Source organism: Macaca nemestrina, chromosome 11, assembly GCF_043159975.1.
Source record: "Macaca nemestrina isolate mMacNem1 chromosome 11, mMacNem.hap1, whole genome shotgun sequence".
In the NCBI taxonomy this organism is placed as follows: domain Eukaryota; kingdom Metazoa; phylum Chordata; class Mammalia; order Primates; family Cercopithecidae; genus Macaca; species Macaca nemestrina.
The window spans coordinates 10,415,855-10,436,707 of record NC_092135.1 but is presented as its reverse complement, the minus strand read 5'-3'; the positions used below and the strand labels follow the sequence as shown (position 1 = coordinate 10,436,707).

General features: G+C 49.1%; 2 long non-coding RNA genes across 2 annotated transcripts; both read left to right on the top strand.

Annotated features, from left to right (window-relative positions):
• Window positions 1–505: 505 nt before the first annotated feature.
• Window positions 506–2,642, top strand: LOC139356958 (uncharacterized). The gene is made up of 5 exons (XR_011609507.1): window positions 506–769; window positions 1,135–1,259; window positions 1,669–1,791; window positions 1,982–2,090; window positions 2,169–2,642. It is a non-coding gene; the product is annotated as an uncharacterized lncRNA (long non-coding RNA).
• A 14,684-nt stretch (window positions 2,643–17,326) lies between these two features.
• Window positions 17,327–20,218, top strand: LOC105492466 (uncharacterized). The gene is made up of 3 exons (XR_011609506.1): window positions 17,327–17,562; window positions 17,747–17,831; window positions 19,755–20,218. It is a non-coding gene; the product is annotated as an uncharacterized lncRNA (long non-coding RNA).
• The last annotated feature ends 635 nt before the right edge of the window (window positions 20,219–20,853 follow it).

Here is a 20,853-nt window from a genome sequence, read left to right as displayed (position 1 = left end):
TACAGCAGAGATGTATTTGGAAATGTGACTTGCCTTCTGAGGAAGAGGGATTTGGGTTTGCTCTTCTGAAAGGATAGTGGCATTTTAAATCTCACTGTTTGTGGAACAGAAGCCTTTATTCTCTATAAAAAGAACTTTAGACAAATAGCAAGGGGTGGACTTCCATTAGCCCATTCTGAGGACTCCAGTTCTGGAGCCTGGACAGTTCTTCATCGACTGAGACCCCCAAATCCAGCTTCTCACATGAAGGAAGGGCATGTTCTCTTCCTTCCTTCCAGGATGAAGATAGCTAGATTCCAAAGATGGTCATCCGAGGAGCTTAGTCTATTGGTATTCACTTTCATAGTCCCCTCCCCTCCAGTATGGATGGACTCACCTTGTAATTAGCTTTGGACCAGTAGGATGTCATAGAAGTGATGCCTGTGACTTCCAAAACTAAGTCATAAAACGTCTTGCAACTTCTGCCAGGGTCTCTTGGATCACACATTCTGGAGGAAGTCAGGCTCCGTGTGAGAAGCCTAACTACCCTGCCTCCACCATGCTGTGAGGAGGTCTCCATAGCAAGGACCCATGGAGAGTGCTACCTGGCTAGTCTCCAGTCCTCCCACTCATCCCGGCTAGGGCACCAGACATGTGAGTGACAAGCCATGTGGGAAGACCCGCCTGGGTAAGGCTCAGGACTTCAGCTTCAGCCACAGCCTAACTGCAACCAAGGGAAAACCACTCAGCTGAGCCCAGCCAGTCCACGAAAGAGCAATAAATTGCTAATGTAAGCCACTAAGTTTGCGGGGGTGGTGTTGTAATGCAGGGATAGAAAATTAGAACAGAGGCCCTGGCATGAGAAGCAAGAGGTTTTCAAGGAGTTTCCTGCCCAACAGGCCAAAACTTTCCAGCAGCGGTTTCTAAACTTAGCTAAGGAATCCTTTGCCCACTGGAAATCATAATGAGATCTCTGATATGTCAAAGAAACCAAAGCACAGTGGCTCTTTTTGAAAAGGTGGGAGGCCTGACCACGCTCTCGTTTTGCCATGTGCCGCTGCAGAAATCCCTGGGAAATGAATGAGATCTCCATCTGATCTCCCAGATCTAACTCTCTCTCTCTCTCTCTCTCTCCCTCCCTCCCTCCCTAAAAAGAATCACAGCAGACTTTGTTCATCCACACTCCCCTGGTCCAGAGAGAATCCTGGCCACAGTGTCGAGTTGTGCTCCTAGCAGCCCTGAAAAGTTACATACTCTGAGGAGCTTCCCTTCTTCAGCAGGTAGGCAAGGCCCTGGGTGTCCCCACTACCCACATCCTCACTGATGGGCAACACTCTGCCTTCCTTCTCCAAAGGACAAAGGGTCATGGTTCAGCAAGCCCTCCTGGGGTGCTAAAATAACTTTTCTGCCAAGAGACACTGTCATCAGCCTTTGCTTCTGGCCCACCTTTTTGGTGGAGAAGGAAACTAGTATATATAAGCCCTGTTGTCCTGTAACGGAAAAAGAAACCCAAAGAGGTTCAAGCTCTCAGTAAAACAAGAGTAGAGATTTCTCCAGCCTCAGTCCAAGCCTATCTTCACAGCAGTCTCAGCCACTGCATGCATGAAGATGGTGGTCATGGGTATGGGAGCAGGGATACACATCTCTCTTTCAAGGCCAGGCCACGCTGAACCCCAACTCTTCCCTCAGACCTTTCCAGAGCAGAGTGACCTAACGTGGTCCCTCCCTACCTGGGTTATCCTAAGTGATGTGGAGACTGACTTGCTATAGGTGGGCTAGTGCCCAAGAGCCACAACTCTCCCTGTGGAGACGGTATGTACTGCGTAGATCTTGTTTCCTTTTTGTCCTTATTGCCAAATGCCCCCAAACTCTGTTTTGCTCATCGTGCTGCCTTCATCTGAGGGAGAGCAAGGACTTGCATAATAAGCACTTGACTCTTCTCCAAAGCCAAGGTTTGTTCCAATGGCTTTGACTTTCAACCTCTCCATGTCTCCTTGAAAAGATGAACCGCACTTTTGTACCACAGGACATGCCAGGAATAGCTCACATCGAATGCTTTCGGGAGGGGCGCCCATGAGAAAGAGGCCGCAGGTCAGCCGGACAGCTCAAAGGTACCATTAAGATGATGGACGCCTTTTTCCATGGTGCTTGGGCAGGCTGCTGAGCTGCATTACTCATCTCTTCCGCAGGGAGGTCACCATGCAAAGGGGGTGTCTTGTGCTCCTCTAGCCAGGATGCAAGCCCTGGGGACCACATTCGCATCTTTGGGAACAGAGGATGTGGGAGCAGAACTTCAGATGCTCTAACTCGAAAAGAGCCCGGCTGCTCAGTGTATCCCTGCCTGAAAGCAGAGCTCAGGCTACATGAACACAGGCCCCTTCCAGGCCACTGCGGCGAGTCACAACATCTCTCCCCACCACTATCACCTCTCCCCCAAACCAGCAGATTCTCAACAGCCTGCAACTTCCTATCAAGGGAAAACCTTCAAAGGCAAAGCCAGATTTCTGACCAATTTTGAAATGCCTGAACAGGCAAGGCATAGTGGCTCACGCCTGTAATCCCAGCATTTTGAGAAGCTGAGGCTGGAGGATCATTTGAGGCCAGAAGTTCGGGACCAGCCTGAGCAACAGAGCGAGATTACATCTCTACAAAAAATAAAATGAGCTGGGCATGATGATGCGTGCCTATGGTCCCAGTTATTCAGGAGGCTGAGGTGGGAGGATCACCTGAGCCCCTCCCAGGAGGTCCAGGCTGCAGTGAGCCAAGATTGCATCACTGCACTCCAGCCTGGACAACATAGCAAGACCCTGCCTTTAAAAAATGCCTAAACACAACACACAAACAATACCAATAATAAGGGCCACCAACAACACAATCACTATAATGACCAAGTGCTATGCAGGGCACTTTGCCCCACCTGCAAAGTAGGTTTGGCCACCTTGTTTATCCAGAGGCTTGGAGAAGTTAAAAAGTTTGTTACTTGGTAGGTAAGTGGCTGAGCTGGGATTAGAAATGACGCCTGTCTGGTTCCCAAGCCCACCATGCTCTTTCCATGAGCAACGCCGCCCATGTGATTCAGAGAGTCAGAGTTTGCTGTGACAGAAACAGAACCCAGAGGCTGGTTTCAAGGCCGGGGAGGAGCTGGGTCAGGCCTGAGCCAAATAACAGGGGCAGGCCACCTCTGTGCCTCCCAGGCGGTGTTCCTTGGCTGGCCTCCAGGCTGGGGGCAGGGCCAGGCAGGGGTGGAGAGTTTGAAACTGGGCGTGTCCTCCGGAAGCACCCAGCCCCTCCTTCAGTGACCCGTTGGGCAGTAGGTTAGGAGCAGAGGACCTGCTATATTCCAGGGCTGTCGCCGCAGGATCTTGGTACACCTTAGAGAAAGCCCGTGAGAAAGCCTCACCCATTTCATAGTCGGGGAAACAGAGGTTCAGCAGGATTACAGGACCCCAAAAGATATGCAGATTCCATCCCAGACCGTGCCTTCTCCCTGTTGCCACCCCTCTGTGTGGAAAGAGCCTGCCTTTGACTGGTAGCCAGGGCTGCGTTATCAGCTGGTTGGGGCACTGACCAAATAGGACTACATCCTATCTGCCTCATCCCAGAAACCCCTTTAGGATGGCATGGGATCACATCTGTGCAGTTGTTATCAAAAAAGGACAACCAATAATTCTGTCATTATCCAGAGATGGGTCTGACTGCTGTGCTGGAAAATCCCCCCTCCTTTGGTACATTAAACCCTTTCTTCTGAAATATTATAATTATCCTTGTTTACACAATCGACTAGCGTTTTAAGGTCTTTCTGTGTAAATACAGCAAAGATAAATTTCAGCCAAACTCCCGTCTGAATTATTCAAAACCTGAAATGCTGAGGGGTCGGCAGCGCGAGTGGGCTTTGTGCATTGAGTTGTGAGAGGAGGAATACATTACCCCTGACCTTTCCAAGAAGAACGTGATGGTCGAGCCACGCCCACTGGGAAACAGCCCAATGGGACAAGCCTTTCTCAGACCCAAGCCGGCTCTGCAGCGACCAAGGCTCCCTGCCAGAGCCTGGAGATGCACTGCGTGCTGAGCGGGGTAGGCACATGAAAGAATTCGCTCCTGGTCTGTGCTAGGCATCCACAGTTTGCAGCTCAGGGTCACTCTCCATCCACCTTGTTCTCTGCCCCAGGACGCAGACTGGTCTGGTTTGAACCAGCAGGCACCCTGGCCCTCGGCCTCCCAGTTGGGTTTGGCCCTGGGAAGCCCCCGCAGGGATGGAAGGGAGAAGACTGATACGGGGGTCTTTATTTCCTTGGGGCCCTCTCCCAGCAGGCCCCAAGGCTGGCAACCCTGTCCACACAGGCTGCCGCTCAGCCTCTCCCCAGCTTCTGTATCTGGATCCGCATTGTACTGAATGCCTTGGACTTTTCCTCTCCTCATTGACCTGACCTCCTTCTCTTCTCCTTCTGTCTCCGTTTCACAAAATTGTTCACATGGTTCTGATAGATTAACAAAGAACTCTGTCTGCATTTTAGACAAGGAATAAGGAAAATTCTCTAGAGAAATAATTCACACAAAGGAAATCAAGGCCATGTTGAAACCAACGCTTAAAGTAAAAAGTACAGTTGACCAGCGATTGAATCTTCCTTATTAGGCCGAGACCTGCACAATGTGAACAAAGGGCATTGGACTTGGCATAAATAATGGCTAACACACGCACACACTCATGCACAAACACTCTCACGCTCACAGGCACACACCACGCATTCATGCACACACACATGCATTCACATACGCACTCTCAATAGCAGAAGCTATAATCAGTAAAATTATAAATGGAAAAAACCAATCGATGAACTAGTTGCAAAATTTTCTTACAAAAATTAAGTAGAAAACTTACGTGATGAAAACCATTTCAATAAAATGTCAAAAAAAGCATAACAGAAAGGGTAATCGTACTGTACTAAAAACCCAGGATTAAATTAGCATGGGATTTGGTTTGAAAAATAGTTTCTTCATGAGAGTTCATCTGTGTTGGCATCATCCTATTAAAATATAAATATTCAAGTGGTTTTAGGGTCACAGCCTTGGCATCGAAGGAGCAGAGCCAGAGCGAAGATAGAACACCTCACTTCGTCCCCTACTCTGCAGGACAAGGAAGCCAAGGGGCCCGCAGCGTCCTGCACTGCCACTTTCAGTCCCAAAACTCCACCCCAGCCCATTTTCTGCCACTCAGCCTGTCTCCGACGCAGGCTGGGCCCCTGTGTGTGACCTCCTGACTCATTTTCCCTTCTCAGCCTCCACTCAGCCTCAGCCTCCTCATACACCAGAGTTCTTATGGCCAGGACCTGTCGTCTTTCCTGTGAGTGTGAACTGAGTTCTCTCTCGGCCTGTCATTGCCCACCTCGCCAGGCCCAGACAAGCCCCAGTGACTCCTAGGTGATGTTAGCCCAGGAAGCATGACTTCATCAACTTCACCCCAAACAAAAAGGCCCCAGCTGCTTATTACTGCCCCTAGAAACTTCCTGGACCTTCACACAAACAAAATCCCCAGGTTCCATCTCAGACACCAGAGCTCTGAGGAAGGAGCCAGGCTGACGAATTAGAACATCAACAGTAACAAAGTACAAGTCTTGAGTATCTGCCACTTGTCAGACATTCTTAAGTGTATCACATATACAATTTCTTTTTCTTTTTTTTTTGAGATGAAGTCTCATTCTTTTTGACCAGGCTAGAGTGCAGTGGTGCAATCTCCGCTCACTGCAACCTCCACCTCCTGGGTTCAAGCGACTCTCCTGCCTCAGCTTCCCGAGTAGGTGGGGTCACAGGCACCTGCCACCATGCCCAGCTAATTTTTGTATTTTTAGTAGAGATGGGGTTTCATCATGTTGGCCAGGATGGTCTCGAACTCCTGACCTCAGGCGATCTGCCTGCCTCGGCCTCCCAAAGTGCTGGGATTACTGGTGTGAGCCACTGCGCCCAGCCACATATACAATTTCTATACTTCGAATCAATCCTGTAGAGCAGGCATTTCTCCTTCTTATGGAGTGATGACTGGGGCTCAGAAAATTTGAACAACATCCAAAGTTACTCAGTTATTGAAAGGTGGAGGTGAAATTTGAACTCATATCTAACTAGATCCTGAAGTCCATCATGATCTCTACTCTAGTGATAGCAGACTCCTGCTGAGAACCACCAGTAAAGCTAGAAAAATGGAAAGTAAACATCTGTGGAGAAGGCTTTGGTGCACTCCCAAGCAGTGGGGAATTGTAGTTGTAAGATCTGGGAGTGCAGAGAGGCCCAGGGTGCTGTTTCCTGCAAGTGGTTGCTTTTCTCCAGGAGCCCCTGAAGAAACTGAGGACAGAGATGAGAGGCTGACTTGGGCTTTTAGCAGATTCACAGGGATCTGGAACAACTATTGGAATTCAGGGCCCACTGGCAAATATAGTAGGCCTCCGGTTGAAACCCAAAAGGCCATACCACAAGAGTAAGAGTGAACCAAATACATTTCCCACTTTCACTGAGTCTGAAGCCCAACATTAGATTGGATTCAGGTGATCTAGAATTGTGGGACCCCCTAGCCTAGTAGGTTGCTAGAATCAAGCATAAATCCTCTCTTAAAAATTATAACATCAACCAGTGGTTCAAATTAAACTAGAGTGTTTAAAATACAGTGTCTGGCATGCAATCGAAAATAATGAGGCATTTGAAAAGACCAGATGACATAAACAAAAACTAGGAGAAAAAACAGCCAATAGAAACAACAGACCCACAGGAGATCCAGATAGTGAAGTTATCAGACACAGGTTTTAAATTCCTGTTGCACATGCTCAAGGAAATGAAAGACAATATTAAATTTTCAGCAGAGAGTATAAACTATAAAAACTTCTAAAACAAAAAAAGGAAATTAAAAATTTGCTGGATGCATATAAGAGCTAATTAGGCATAGCTGCAGGGAGGATTGGCGAAATGGAAAATACATCAGAAGAAAATATGCAGAGAAAAGCCCAATGAAACAAAGAGATGGGGCAAATAGAAAACAGCATAAGAAACATATGAGATATGGAGAAGATACAATGCTTCTACCTGGAATCTCAGAAGATAAGAGGGAGAATGGAGCAGGAGCCCTATCTAAGGGGGAGGTGCTGAAAATTTCCCCATGTATGTGCTCTTCCCATTTAATCCATTCAAAATGGTTCAAGCTTCTGGATTCTTTTGTCTTTGCCTTCTCCATTCTATTTCCCATAATTTTTGTTCCTAATTGTCACTTTTATATTACAATTATGGTTCAGAGATTAGCCACATACAACACCAGTGAGACAAGAAGCAACATTTTGTGGGGGCTTCTGGAAACTTGGAAGGGATGATCTCATCTTCCCTGGGAAGTAGAATGTGAGGTCTGGAACTGCAGCAGCTATTTTCTGAACATAAAAGAGTAGCTTTGGGAGGAAGGTGACACCATAAGAGAGAGAGAAAGTTGGTCCTGTTCTCATTAGATCATCCAATTAAGGCATGCCATGAAGCCAATGATAGCCCCCGTTCAACCACCACCACCACCACCACCCATCCCCCCCCACACACACACACAGAGACACATACACATACACAACTTTTTTGACTATTAGGACAATAAATTCCTTCTTAAGCCAGTTTGAATTAGTTTGTGGTCACTTGCAATCAAAACAACCCCAAGTGATAAAAAATCTTGGAAATAAAATTGCTTTCCAGAAAATTGGCAGCAATCTGTAATCTATCCTACAGTGACCACTCCCCTACAAGGACCTCTTTACTCTCTCCAACATTCCATATTGTCATTTACAAATTGATTGACAGGCAAAACAGCACAATTTTCTGTTTAGTTTTAATTCACCTATTTTTTATTTCCAGTGAGATTGAATTTTTAATGCATTTATTAACATTGAATTTCCTCTCCTATGTTGTTTTACTATGGCAGTGATTTAGTAAGATGTTAGTTTTCCATTTCTTTCTTTGCTTCCTTTGTTCAATTTAATTCAAATAAATAAGCAGGTTTTTTTAAAAGACAAACCTAACCAGACTGTGGGCCAGGCACTGTGCTACATGGGGCGGGAGCCACAGAAATGAACGGGACAGGCTTCACTCCTGGAGAGCCTGACCTGTAGTAATGGTGAGAAGACAAAGAGGCAAACATCGGGCCCAAAACTCTGATACAGGCATGAAGGAAGAGATACGAGGCTACATTCATGAGAACTATAGGAGATTTTATCTGGAATTATTTCCATCACCTAATTTTGTGATTTCTTTATATGTCCTTTTCCATTGCTCATTTTTTTTCTTTCTTTGTCTTCATTGTATTAAGTTCCCTTAGTTCTTTTCTGTTTCCCCATTCCACTTGTTTGAAAGTTATACCTTCTATTTCTATTCTTGTAGTGCAAACTCCTACATTTTAACTTGCATATCTAAGGCTAATCAACATCTCTATCCTTCAGCCAAATGATAAATGGGCTTTACAATTATTCAACTTTAATCAATCATTTAACATTTTTCATGTTATTCCCACATAGCATTTCACTTTCACCTGACTTTTAACTGTCCCCATAAATTAGTATTTTTTAAAACAATAACTGCTTGCTTAAGACGTACCAACATGCTGACTCATTTCTTTGCTTACTTTGCCACCTTCATCATATTCCTTCTTTCTGGGTTCAGTTTTCTTCTTACCGAAGAAAATCCTTTTCTAATTCTCCAGTGAGAGGTTATGAGTATAAATCCATTCAATCTTTATTTCAAAACTGTCTATTTCATCCTCATTCTTGAATGATTGTTTAGTGGACGTCAGTGCTCTTCAGTCAGATCTTTAGTTCTGTGATGATCTTATCCCATTGTCTCCTGGTATCAGTTGTTGCTGCTGAGAGGTCTGCTGTTGGCTTAATTATCTTTCCTTTTTCATCAGCCTGTCTCTTCATTCACTCTGTCTGCTGTGTTTGCAGTTTTATAATGACGTGTCTACCTGTTGTTTATATTTCACCAGCTTGGAACTTGATGTGCTTATTTAACCTTTTTCCCCTATTCCCTCATTCTGGAGAGAATATACATCTGAACCATCTCATTCTGTCCACCAGTCTCTTCACATCACTGCCACATTTTCCATCCCTTAACTTTGTGTTTTGCAGTTTTTTTCATATCTACCAACAAACTCCCCACTTCTCTCTTCGGCTATACCAAATCATCTCTTTAACTGATCTATTGAGTTGTTAATGTTATTTGTTTGTTTGTTTTTGGTTTGTTATTTTTTGTTTTTTTGTTTGTTTCTTGAAATCTGATTATTGTTCACATTTGTCTTTTATTTTATGATTGTTTTCTTAGTTTATCTTTTCAATGTTTTAATCATATTTATTTTACTATTTCTCTTTTTCATTGTAAAATTCTAGATTGTTCAATCATTTCTAGTTCTTGGAATAAGAGTTTTCTTTTTGTTGACTCTATTCAAGATTGTTTTAATTGTAAGGAACAGAAAACCCCACATAAACAGATCTAAGAAAAAGTGAATTAATTGTCCTAATAACCAAAAAGTCCAGAGTTGTAGTTATAGTTAGTCCATTTGATTCAGGACAAAAACCCGGGGCCTAATTTCTCTGTTTCTCCATCTCTTGGATCCACTTCTTCTGTGCTGGCTCTGTTCTCAGAGAGATGACTCCTCATGGTGACAAAAGAGCTGCAGAAGCAGAGATTCTGCCCTCCCCCGGGTTCCAATATGGCCAGCAAGATAATCTTCTTTCTAATAGTTCCTTCAAACATCCTGAGATCAACTCTGCTTAGTCTAGTTTAGATCACATGCCCATCTCTGCACCAATGACTGTAGTCATGGGAATGAGATACCCTAGTTGGCCTTACCTGTGGTGGGGCCCCATCAGTCTGCTTGGTATGGAGGAGTGGGATCACCAAATGGGCCATTGGAAGAGGAAGGAACAATAGATGCTAGGGAAGTTTTGTTTGAATCATGAGTTCCCCCTCTATACCCTGTCCCGCTACATACCCGCCTGCACATACACCAAGATGACTGGTCCCCAACAGCTCCATCGATGAGCACACTTGGCCCAGAAAGTTCCTTTCCTAGTGGTTCCCACTACAGCCCTGGGGCTAATTCTTTCTGACTAGATTTCCCTAAACTCAACATGGTCACTCTCCCTGGCCATGCCTGAGTCACGTTCCTTCTTTGGAGCCAGGGGGCAGGGTCAATCTCATAGAGCCACACAGTCTGAGAGTTGAAGAGGGATAGTCCCTAAGGAAGAAGAAGTGCTTACACCAGATAAGGGAGATGGATACTGTCAAGCAGAAAAATTTGCTGTCCTTTTCAAAAGGGAACCCACCTCTTCCTGAAAGCCTGTCTCTTCCTATTGGGCAGTCCAGCCTGCCAAGCCTTGATCAGTCTCCTTGTGCCTCCCATTCAGAATCTCTCCTTGCCACGGACATTTCATGGTCTCTCTGGTATCTCCTATCCCATATTTATTTGGAAACCTTTCTCTGATTTCCAGCCTGTACCATTTTCTAGAATAGTGAGCTCCAAACTGGGTCATGCACTCTCTAAAATAGTGCTTTGTTATTTACTGGCCATAATTAATTCTCATCAGTACCTCTTTGGGAATCCCTGGTCTAGAAATGATGGATTCCATATTTCTCTGATAAAATGTCTTCCTAATTCTTGACCTCAGACGTGCCCCTCCTTTCCAGAGAGAAGCCCATCATTTGAGTCTGTCCTCAAGATACAGACCATCCTCCCATGACTACCAACCCTTGGCCCTTCTGTAGCCCGACTTCTCACTCTGTTGTCACACAGACCCTGTCACTTAGAAGCTATGAGACTTTTAGTGAGTTACTGAGATTCTCTGAGCCTCAGTTTCTTCACCTGCAAGATCAAGATAATAATGTTCATCTCCCAAGGTCAGGAGGAGGAATTACTAATGGAACCATGAACAGGAAGCTCAGGCATGGCACCTGGCTCAGAGATAGTCCTTCAAATGTGCACCTTCCCTTCCCTCCTCTTGCTCGCAGCTCCTAGCTCAAGGTACTCTTGGTCACTCTTCCTTGGTCTCTGGCCTGCCTTTGACAGCTGGTAACTGACCAGTCCTTGGCCTCTCGTCCTCAGCAGCCTTTGCCATGATATAACTTTGCATCTGAGCCTTGATTCCTGACACATGGCACCTGCTGCCCCCACCCTGAGATCCACCATCGGCCCCTCCCCTCCTGTGATTCCTGCCACAAACTCCAGGCATGGGTGTGGCCGTATAGGAATGTGCTGGGGGAGAAGCAGGAGGCGGGGACAGGTGACATAGAGGAGGTGATGAAGGTCACACCAAGAGAGGTCCCTGGTAGTTCTTTTTATCTTGAGAGAACATCTGTGGCTTCCATGTTGTCACAAAACAAACAGAAGTGAGTTTGAAGTTTCCCAATCCCCGTAGCTGGTTTCATGGCTCTTTGACAGTCCTTTCATGTCCCTGACAGTGGTGAGCTTTTTCCCTTGGGAAGTTAGGGGGCCTGTGTTGCACCCCCGCGGCCCACCTCGCCCTGGTGACGTTATCCTGGCACTCCCAGGTTGATGACACTTAGCTGTCACCTTTCATGCGTGAGCAGCTGTTGCCGCCTATTTCCAGGTGGCCGAGCCCAGTCCCTGTGCCTCCCCTTCCTGCCGCACGGGGGACCCTCTGACGGGCTGGCTCACCCGGTTCTGCTGCCCACGGAGGGCTTCCCGCTCTGCCTCTCTTGGGCAACCTTCCCAGTTTTCAACGAATGCCTTCCGCTCACAACAGCCCTTTCCTAGGGCGTGTAGGGAACTGTGGGTGGGGTGGGGGCGGATTCACCCTTCTGCTCAGGTTTGAGTGACAGCTTGCGGGTACCCAGGTCTACACTGAGATCTCAGACTGTCCCTCAGTTCCAGGGCCATTTATGTTTCTGACGTTCATTTCTTCCTGCTCCCTTCACCTCCCCTCTCCCACGTCTCCTCTTTGACAAAGCCGTGATCAGCCCTCCAGCCGAGGCCGTGTGCTTCTTGCCCTGACTTTCCCATGCTGGGAGCTGGGCTTGCACCGAACCCCTCCTGCTCCCTCAGCGGCTGCGGCACTTCCCGTCCTCCTGCTCGCAGAGCGCAGGAGAACCAGGGAGAGCTGTGAGGCCAGAGAGAGCCCCCTCTCACAGCTGCAGACTCGAGTTGTCAATCCTCAGGCAGCTCTGCCCTTCCTTGAGCCTCAGTTTCCTCATCTGAAGAGTGAAGACAACCATCCGCATCCTGCAGCATGGCAGTGACAGCTCTATGAGAAAAGGTGCCCAGAGTGGCATTTAGCAGCACATCATTATTACACTGCAGGATAAAACGGCTGCCAATACTACATGCTCACAGTATCCCGGGCCCACGGGGCACAGATCAACTCATTCCATCCGCACTGCAAAAAACAAGGAAGATCCCACAAGAGGCCCAGGCAATGACGAGGAAATTGATGCGCCGAGAGACCAAGTGACTTTCACAAGGTCACACAGCTGGTCAGAGGCAGAGCTGGCTGCGATCCCAGGCGGGTGTCCCCCCTCCCTCCAGGAAGAAGCCACCGCCATCCTCTAAGGATGTTCCTTTTCCATGTTGAGGGTATCTGGCCTTCAGAGACTCCTCACTACCTCGGGGCCATTGCTGGGTCTCCCTGGCCCCCATCACCCCAGCCTCCAACTCCGAAGGTCACACCGACTCCAGGAGTTTGTCCGGGGCGGGCACTACTCTTCAGACTGCTCTGAGTGCCTCTTCCATGGGGAGGCCAGTGGCTCAGGTCTTCTGGCCTCTGTTGATCAGGAGGCTGAGTTTTTTAGAAGGTCTCCCAGTCAGATCTGGGACAGGAGCCAAACAGTGGCTCTCGGTCCCCTCCTTCCCCAGACAGGGCTCTGGAATTGGGTGCCACCCCAGGAGCCAGCGAGGGGCCGCCATCCCTGTCCCTGGGCTGGCCCTGAGCCTACAGGTGCTCTCCAGGAGCAGGGGGAGGAGGGCAGGGCCTCGAGGACCGCAGGCAGAGCCCAGAAAGAAGGTGTCTGTTGTTTCCTTCTTCATCTCTGGGAACAATTCGCCTTTTGAGCTTCTTGGCTGAGCGAGTTGAGAGATTCTTTCTCCAAGGCATCTTGACAGAGTGATTTATCTGTTTCAGTCACTTGGCCTTCCTGAGAAAGGGTGCCTTCATGCCAGGGCAGGCGTGGGGCACCAACCTGGGGGACCTCCTCCGAGGACGGCCTTGGACCTCAGGCTGAAGTGTGGACCCCAGGTCCCTCTCCCTCCCCTGGCTGGAGACCGAGCGGGTGAGAAGGATTGCCAGTGGGAGCTGCAGATACCCACAGGTAGGCAGTTCTTCACTGCATCCTCCCGGGCCCTCTGCTCCCCAAGCGGCTCTTCCTGGACCCATCTTGTGACTGTGAAAATTGAGTCACTGAGAGGCGACTGCCCTAAGCAGTAGGCAAGAAGCTGAGATCAGACTTGAACTCGGGGTTCTGAGGCCTCCACACCTACCCTCACCTACCTGAAGAAAGAAGTTTGACCCTCGAACTCCAAGGAGCTGCAGGGCCTGGGCTGAGAAGGCCACGGCTGGCGGCCCTCCTGGGGCTCCTCCTGCCTCCTAGAAGGAAGGCCTGCTTCCTGCCTCTGCTGTCCACCTGCAGTGCCCCACAGCCCATGGCTCACCTCTGTTGCAGCGCAGACCCCATCACTCACCTGCCTTCCCATCATTCTGCCCATTCCTCCAGGCAGGGCGCCCAGGGCTTGGCACTGAGTAGGGGGCTAACTTGAGAAGGGAAGGGAAGGAGGAAAGAAGGAAGTGAGACAGGGAGAGAGGAAGGTGAGGGGAGGGTCCTCACACCCTGTGGGTGTGGGTGATGCTCCAGGGGCCCTAGGGCCATTATGAAGTCCATAAGGCAAGCTGTGCTTTAAGAATTCAAGTGGATGGGCCGGGAGCTGTGGCTCACGCCTATAATCCCAGCACTTTAGGAGGCCGAGGCGGGTGAATGCCCTGAGGTCGGGAGTTCGAGACCAGCCTGACCAACATGTAGAAATTGCGTTTCTACTAAAAAATTACAAAATTAGCCAAGCGTGGTGGTGCATGCCTGTAGTCCCAGTTACTCGGGAGGCTGAGGCAGGAGAATCGCTTGAACCCGGAAGGCGGAGGTTGCAGTGAGCCGAGATCGTGCCATTGCACTCCAACCTGGGCAACAAGAGCGAAATTCTATCTTAAAAAATTAAAAAACATAATAAAAGATAATAAAAAGAATTCAAGTGGCTGGATCACAGTTCACTGTAAGCTTGAATTCCTGGGCTCAAGCAATTCCCGCACCCCCCCTACATACATACCTCTGTACCCCCACCCTCCCACAGCCTGCTCTGCTGCACTGCACTACCTCCCCATCCCCCAGCACCCCACCACCCCTCCCACTCCATGCCACCTCAGCCTCCTGAGTAGCTGGGACTACCAGTGTGCCACCAAGCCCAGCTAATTCTTAAATTTTTTTGTAGAGATGAGGTCTCACTATGTTGCCCAGGCTGGTCTCAAACTCCTGGCCTCAAGAGAGCCTCCCACCTGGGCCTGGTAAAGCGCTAGCATTACAGGCGTGAGCCACCCTGCCCAGCCATTAACCGTTTTTAAGTGCACCGTTGAGAGGCATTAAGTACATTAGCACTGTTGAGCAACCGTCACCACCACCCATCCACAAAACTCTTCATTTTGCAAAACTAAAACCCTGTGCCCATTAAACACTAACTCCCCTGCCCGCAACCCCGGCAACCGCCATTCTACTTCCGGGCTATGACTTTGACTACTCCAGGTTCCTCATGTGAGTGGAATCATGCAGGCCGTGCCTTTTGTGTCTGGCTTATTTCATTCAGCACAATGTCCTTGAGGTTCGTCCAGGTTGCAGCGTGCGTGAGCATCCCTTGCTCTCCAGGGCCAGCGCTCCACTCTGGGCACTTTCCATGAGCCGTCCTCCTTGCATGGCCCTCTGCATGATGTCCACATTGCCAGGGGGCCCTGCCCTCCAAGTTGAGCCCCCAAGACCAGCCCACCCCCATCTGTCAAGCCCCAGTGTGGCCCACCCACCCCTGCCTTTCCCTGCAGAAGGCAGGCTGCTCAGGGCCAGGCCCTCCTGCCCCCTTGGCCCTCGGGGTTCCAGAGAAAGGGAGTGGTGGCTGTTTCAGGTAACCCACAGCCATGCTCCCCCTGCTGGCCTCCTTTCCCCCATGCTGCTGCCCCCAGGACCCTGAGTAGCACGTTGGTGCCCTGATGCTTATCTTCTCGAGGAAGCGCGCGTGGGAGGAGGACTCAAGGAGAGGGCAGATGGGTGTCGTGAGGGATCAGTCTCTAATGGTGGAACTTCAGGAGTGCATGTCAGCCAGTGCTGGGCTCCTGGACCATGCCCTAGCGTCCTGCGTGGTGTGGCTGCCTCCAGCTGAACCTCTCCCCACATCACCACGCTGCTCCTGTCACTGGAGGCGGCCCCAGGTGCTTGGGGCAGCACTGACCTCACACCCAGTGGAGGGGCTCAGGTCCTGGCCTGCCATTTGCAGACTGCCAGTACTTGGCAAGCCCCTCCCAGAACCTCAGTCCTCCATCCCTCGAACAGACCAAGCTCTCACCCACAGGGTGGCTGTGCAGATGAGCCCGCAGGGGTCTGGCTGGGCCTGGCCAGGCAAACGCCTGTCCACTGCATCCGAGCCTTCCGCTACCCAGCTGCCTGGCTCCTCTGGCCCAGGGAGAGCAGAGGAGCCCTACACCTCAGCAGAAGGAGAGAGAGCACAGACCAGGACTCAGAACCCTGGAGGAGGAGTCCCTGAAAGCCAGGTCCCAGAGCTGTGAGGACTATGTGCATCCCAGGCTGGCGGCCCCTCCCCTGGCCGTGGAAGCCAGGTCCACACTGGTGACAGGTTGTCAGTCAGTCCTCTGGCTTGCACATGTGCGCATTTCCAGCTGTCCCCAGATGTCACTGCAGGCAGAGCAGCAGCACAGCCTCATACAGCATCTTCACCACGGACCCAGCAGCAGATGTCGCTGTAAGAGCACAGACAATGCAGAAAGGTGACCAGGAAGGACAGAGAGTGGAGTATTCACTACCTTTGTGTTTAATACAAGTTATTGAATCATCCGTTTGTAGAATTTAATTTGTAACTATGGCTATCAGCATGCCTAAACGTTTAATGACAGTCAGTATTAGTGACCACTGGCACACCACTGTCACAGCCCCAGACCAGGGTTCTCCGGCCAGCACATGGGCATGGAGGGCAGCTGCTGGAGGCACAGGCAGTCCCTGACTCCCCAGGTATGTGGCAGGCCAGACTCAGGGCCTCTGGCGGCTCAGGCCTGCTTTCAACTTCACCCTCTTACGGCCTGTCCCGCAGACACCACTGATGTCCCCACTGCACAGATGAGAACCCTAAGTCTCAGGGAGGGGTACCACCTTCACAGGCCCCAGAGCCGGTGCTCTGGAAGGACAAGGCTCCCATCCTCAGGGCCTTGGGTTTGGGCGGTGTCATGAGTAGGTCTTGCTGACATCTCAGGAGCTGTCAGAGAGCCCAGCCCGAGCAGTGCCTAGCACAGCCCTGGCTAGCCAGACAGCAGCCCAGGCCCCAGGCCCCACGAGGCAGGGATGGGGATGCGAGGGTGGAGGGGGCTGTGGGGGATTACTCCTTCTCCCTGTTCAGCCCACTCTCCAGGCAGCCTTTGTGTGGTGCCTCTCATGCTGATTTCCACAGAGGGCGAGGCTGTGCCAGCCAGGGACGTGGGTCTAGGATGCTTGTCAAATGCATTCCCTGCAGTAATTAATAGGCGGCATGTGGGGTGCACTTTGAGCCCACATTCTGGAAGCCCTTGGGCCAACAGGGGACACAGTGCCTTCCTCCAGGGTGCCTGCAACACTCACCTTGACTGATGGTTTTCCCTCGGGACCCGTCCAGCCCTGACTTCACAGGGTGTCCAAAGGAGGCAGGCATCAGCACACCCTGGAGAGAGGGCCGCCACGTGTCAGAGGCTGGTGTGCGCCCTGGAGAAAAATGAGGTGAGAATGACGTTGGGGGTGTGGGGGCTGCATGTTCAGTGATATCCTGTGATCAAAGAAGATGCCTGCAACCATTTAAAAAGGGGGACTTTCCGCTTCTAATAGGACCCGGGACCATTCGGGGGGTTTCATTCTTATTAAATATGTTTGCCTTTTTCATAAAAGGCACTCGCCTACAGAGGGGTCTGTAAAAAAATCACTTCTGTCCGGGCTAACTGTTAAGTGTAAGACGACCCCCTCACTGTCCTTTAAAAGCAAGGAGCTTCTCTTTATGACATGTAGCCAGGCCCTGACTCACTTCCCAAGCCCAGTCTGCGCCAGGCCAGGCGTGGGGGAAGCCGGCGGGTGCAGGGGAGTGGAGGGAGAGGGGAGGGCCGGCCCCAGGAACCTGGTGACAGTGGAGACGGCTGCCCTCAGTCCTGCCCGCTCCTTCCCTGGGCCCACGTGACCATACTTCCCTGTGAGCTGGAAGACACCCCGTCAGTCCCACGGGGTGCGGTTTACCAAGAAGGGGTGGGCACCCCTGCATGGCAGGCACCGGCCTGTCCCTGCGGCCATATCCAGGTAATGACCGAGACAAGAATAGTCGGAGAAGCGGGGAGGCCGCCAGACAGCCCAGCCGAGGCCAGAGCCGGGTCTTGGGGAGTAACACCCCCCTCTACCGGCCACCTTGGACATTACAGGCAGGAATTGCAGAATCCGTTGCGTTTTCACAACAGTAACTGAGACGTGAAAACTTCTCCTCCAGCTCCCGAAGATTGGAAAGGATGAAAACAAGGATGGCCTGACCCACCTGCTTTAAGGAATTGGAAACTCTGTACAAATCCCCAGGGGTAAGTCGATACCCCAAAGTTCATCAGGAAGAAAGGAACCCCCATTTTAGACAAAGAGGCCAGAGCTTGTGCAGAGGGAGTGGCCCAGGGCTCGACAATATCTGGGAGCATGCTTAGCGTGGGCCCTGTGGACACACATTTGGACCTACACAAAAGTTATCTTTGCTTTGCCGAGGATCCCTTTAAATTCTGGGTCTTTTCCCAAGAAAGCAAACTTGACTCCCATCAAGCCTCCAAATCCAATGACCCATTAAAGAAAAGACAGGGCAGGGGGATGGGTGATGCTCCACTTTGCAGGTACAATCAGCAAAGCCCCAACTGTGGGAAACTCCACAGGACAGACTGCCAGTTTCTCCAACAACTCAATTACACAGGGGAAATGGAAGGGTGGAGGGGAATATTTGGATTAGAAGAGATTTCAGGGTGGAGTGATTCCTAGATTATGTCGTTAAATACAAAAGCGAAGTGCAAAAGAATATCTGTAACATGCTACTTTTCATCTAAGGAAGAGAGGAAGGAAAATAAAATATACAGTACCTGTTCTTTTGTGCAGAAGAAACAGAGGAAGGATAAATCAGAAACCAATAAGACTGATTGCCTGTCGGGGTGGCTCCCCGCGGCGGGGGCGTAGGTGGGAAAAGGGTGGATGATGGGAAAGATACAGAAGAATTAGAGGGAGTGGCACTGTGTATACCTTTTGAATTGTTCTGACTTTTAGAATCATGTGCATATTTCATGTACTCGATTAAAAATTTTTTTTAATGAGAGGAAACCCAAAATAGAATACAAACAGAAATAAGTGACACTAACAGTTTTACAAATGATGTATATACTTCCACTAAAAAGATGGGGGAACTAACCTAAGAAATGTTGGAAAGCAGTGTTTTTATTGCATCCTCGAAGGCTGAAAATGAAAAGACCTATATAAACATATCATACTGTCACTAGTAGGTCAATTTTTCACAAGGGTGTGGGTCACTGATTCTGGAACTATTTTACATGCCTTCTGGAACTGAGCAAATCAGTCCATAGATGATGGATAAGGAGGTCAAAGATACACTAAGACGGAGAACCCTGTGATACTGGATTGGAATTAGGGGTGTCAGTAAGAATTCATGGTTTTTAACTTGTATCCGGGTGTGTGTGTGTGTGTGTGTGTGTGTGTGTGTGTGTGTGTGTGTATTTTCTAGTCTAGCTGCTGGGAGGGCCTAGAGGTAATGAGACCCTGGTGGCAATGAGCACAGCCAGCACCCAGATCTTGATTTCTAAACACCAGTCTCAATGCAATGAACCAAGGCTTCCAAGAGAAACAGCCCATTCCAGGGTCAGGTCAGAGAAAGGAGAGGAGGAGCCGGCAGCATTTCTTGGTGCTATAGAGCAAGGAAGCTCCCAAAAATGATATGGCTGTGGCAAGCCACACAGGAACCATGGGAAGGGGGTCCCCAAAAATGATACGGCTGCGGCAAACCACACAGGAACCATGGGAAGGGGGTCCCCAAAAATGATACGGCTGCGGCAAACCACACAGGAACCATGGGAAGGGGGTCCCCAAAAATGATACGGCTGCGGCAAACCACACAGGAACCATGGGAAGGGGGTCCTGATGGCCACAGCTGGGACAATTTGAACAACAAAAGCCATGGTCCATAACCATAGCCATAGAATAAAATAAGAATCCATAAGCCTATGTGGATATGGAGAGATGAATGAATACGCACATGAGGCAGAAAGGAAAGCTCTTACTCACAGAAGAATTTCACTAATGAAATGTAGAAAGAATGCTGAACATAGAAAAATCTCTATTCCGTAAACACCTCAGCAATCATTGTTTTAAGCAAGAATCATGAATGGATGTTAAAACTAGTAGGCAAAAATGTGATAAGAAATAAGCTACTTACATAGTCTCAAATTATCTCCCCACAGATAGTTGTTAATTATAAAGGGAACGAATGGTTAAGTGTACAGTGGAGAAATTGGACATCCCAGCCCTCCAAGAATGAGAAGGACAGCATTCTTTCTGCGAGATTCCTGCCAAAAATGCATAACCCAAATCTAATCATGAAGAAACATCAGACAAAACCCGATGGAGGGACATTCTACAAAATCACTGGCCAGTACTCAAAAAAAAAAAAAAGATAAAGCGAGACTGGGACTCTTTCAGACTAAAGTAGACAATTAAATGGGTAAATCTAAATGAGATCTGTCAATGAGATCAGTCTAGGTGAGGATGGTAGGTTTGGTGATCGTATCGTGCCCATATTCCTCTCCTAATTTTGATCATTGTACTGTGTTATGTAAGATGTTAATATTTGAAGAATCTGGGTGAAGAGTATAATGGGAATTCTTTGTACTATTTTTGCAACTTTCCTGTAAGTCTGAAATTATTTCAAAATGAAAAGTGAAAAAAGAAAGAGAAGGAGAGGCTGGAGAGAGACCTCACTCAGTCACTCTGGGTGGAGCCGGTATGGGGTCTGACTCAAGCAAACTGGAAAGGAAATTCTGCCACCCTCAGACGGAACATCTGGAACCTGCGCTCTGATGATGCTGGCCTGGCCCTGCCGCCTTTTAGAGACGTGTACTGGCATATTTCCAGATGAAATGCTGTGAGGCCTGATTTTGCTTCTAAGTAATACAGGAGAGGGGAGTTGGTGGGGGAGGCAGATGGGGCAGAACTGGCCAGGGGTTGGGGATTAGGGTCGGTGAGGTTAGAGGGTGGGTGCCCGGGGCTCATTATTCTCTTCTGTCCGCTTTGGTGTAGGTTCACAGTTCTCCAAAATAAATTTTTTTTTTTTTTTTGAGTACTGGCCAGTGATTTTGTAGAATGTCCCTCCATCAAGTTTCATCTGATGTTTCTTCATGATCAGATTAGATTTGGGTTATGCATTTTTGGCAGGAATCTCTCAGAAAGAATGCTGTCTTTCTCATTCTTTTTAAAAAAAAAAAAATCCAGAACAGGCACAGTGATTCATTCTTGTAATCCTGGCACTTTGGGAGGCCAAGGCGGGAGGATTGCTTGAGGCCA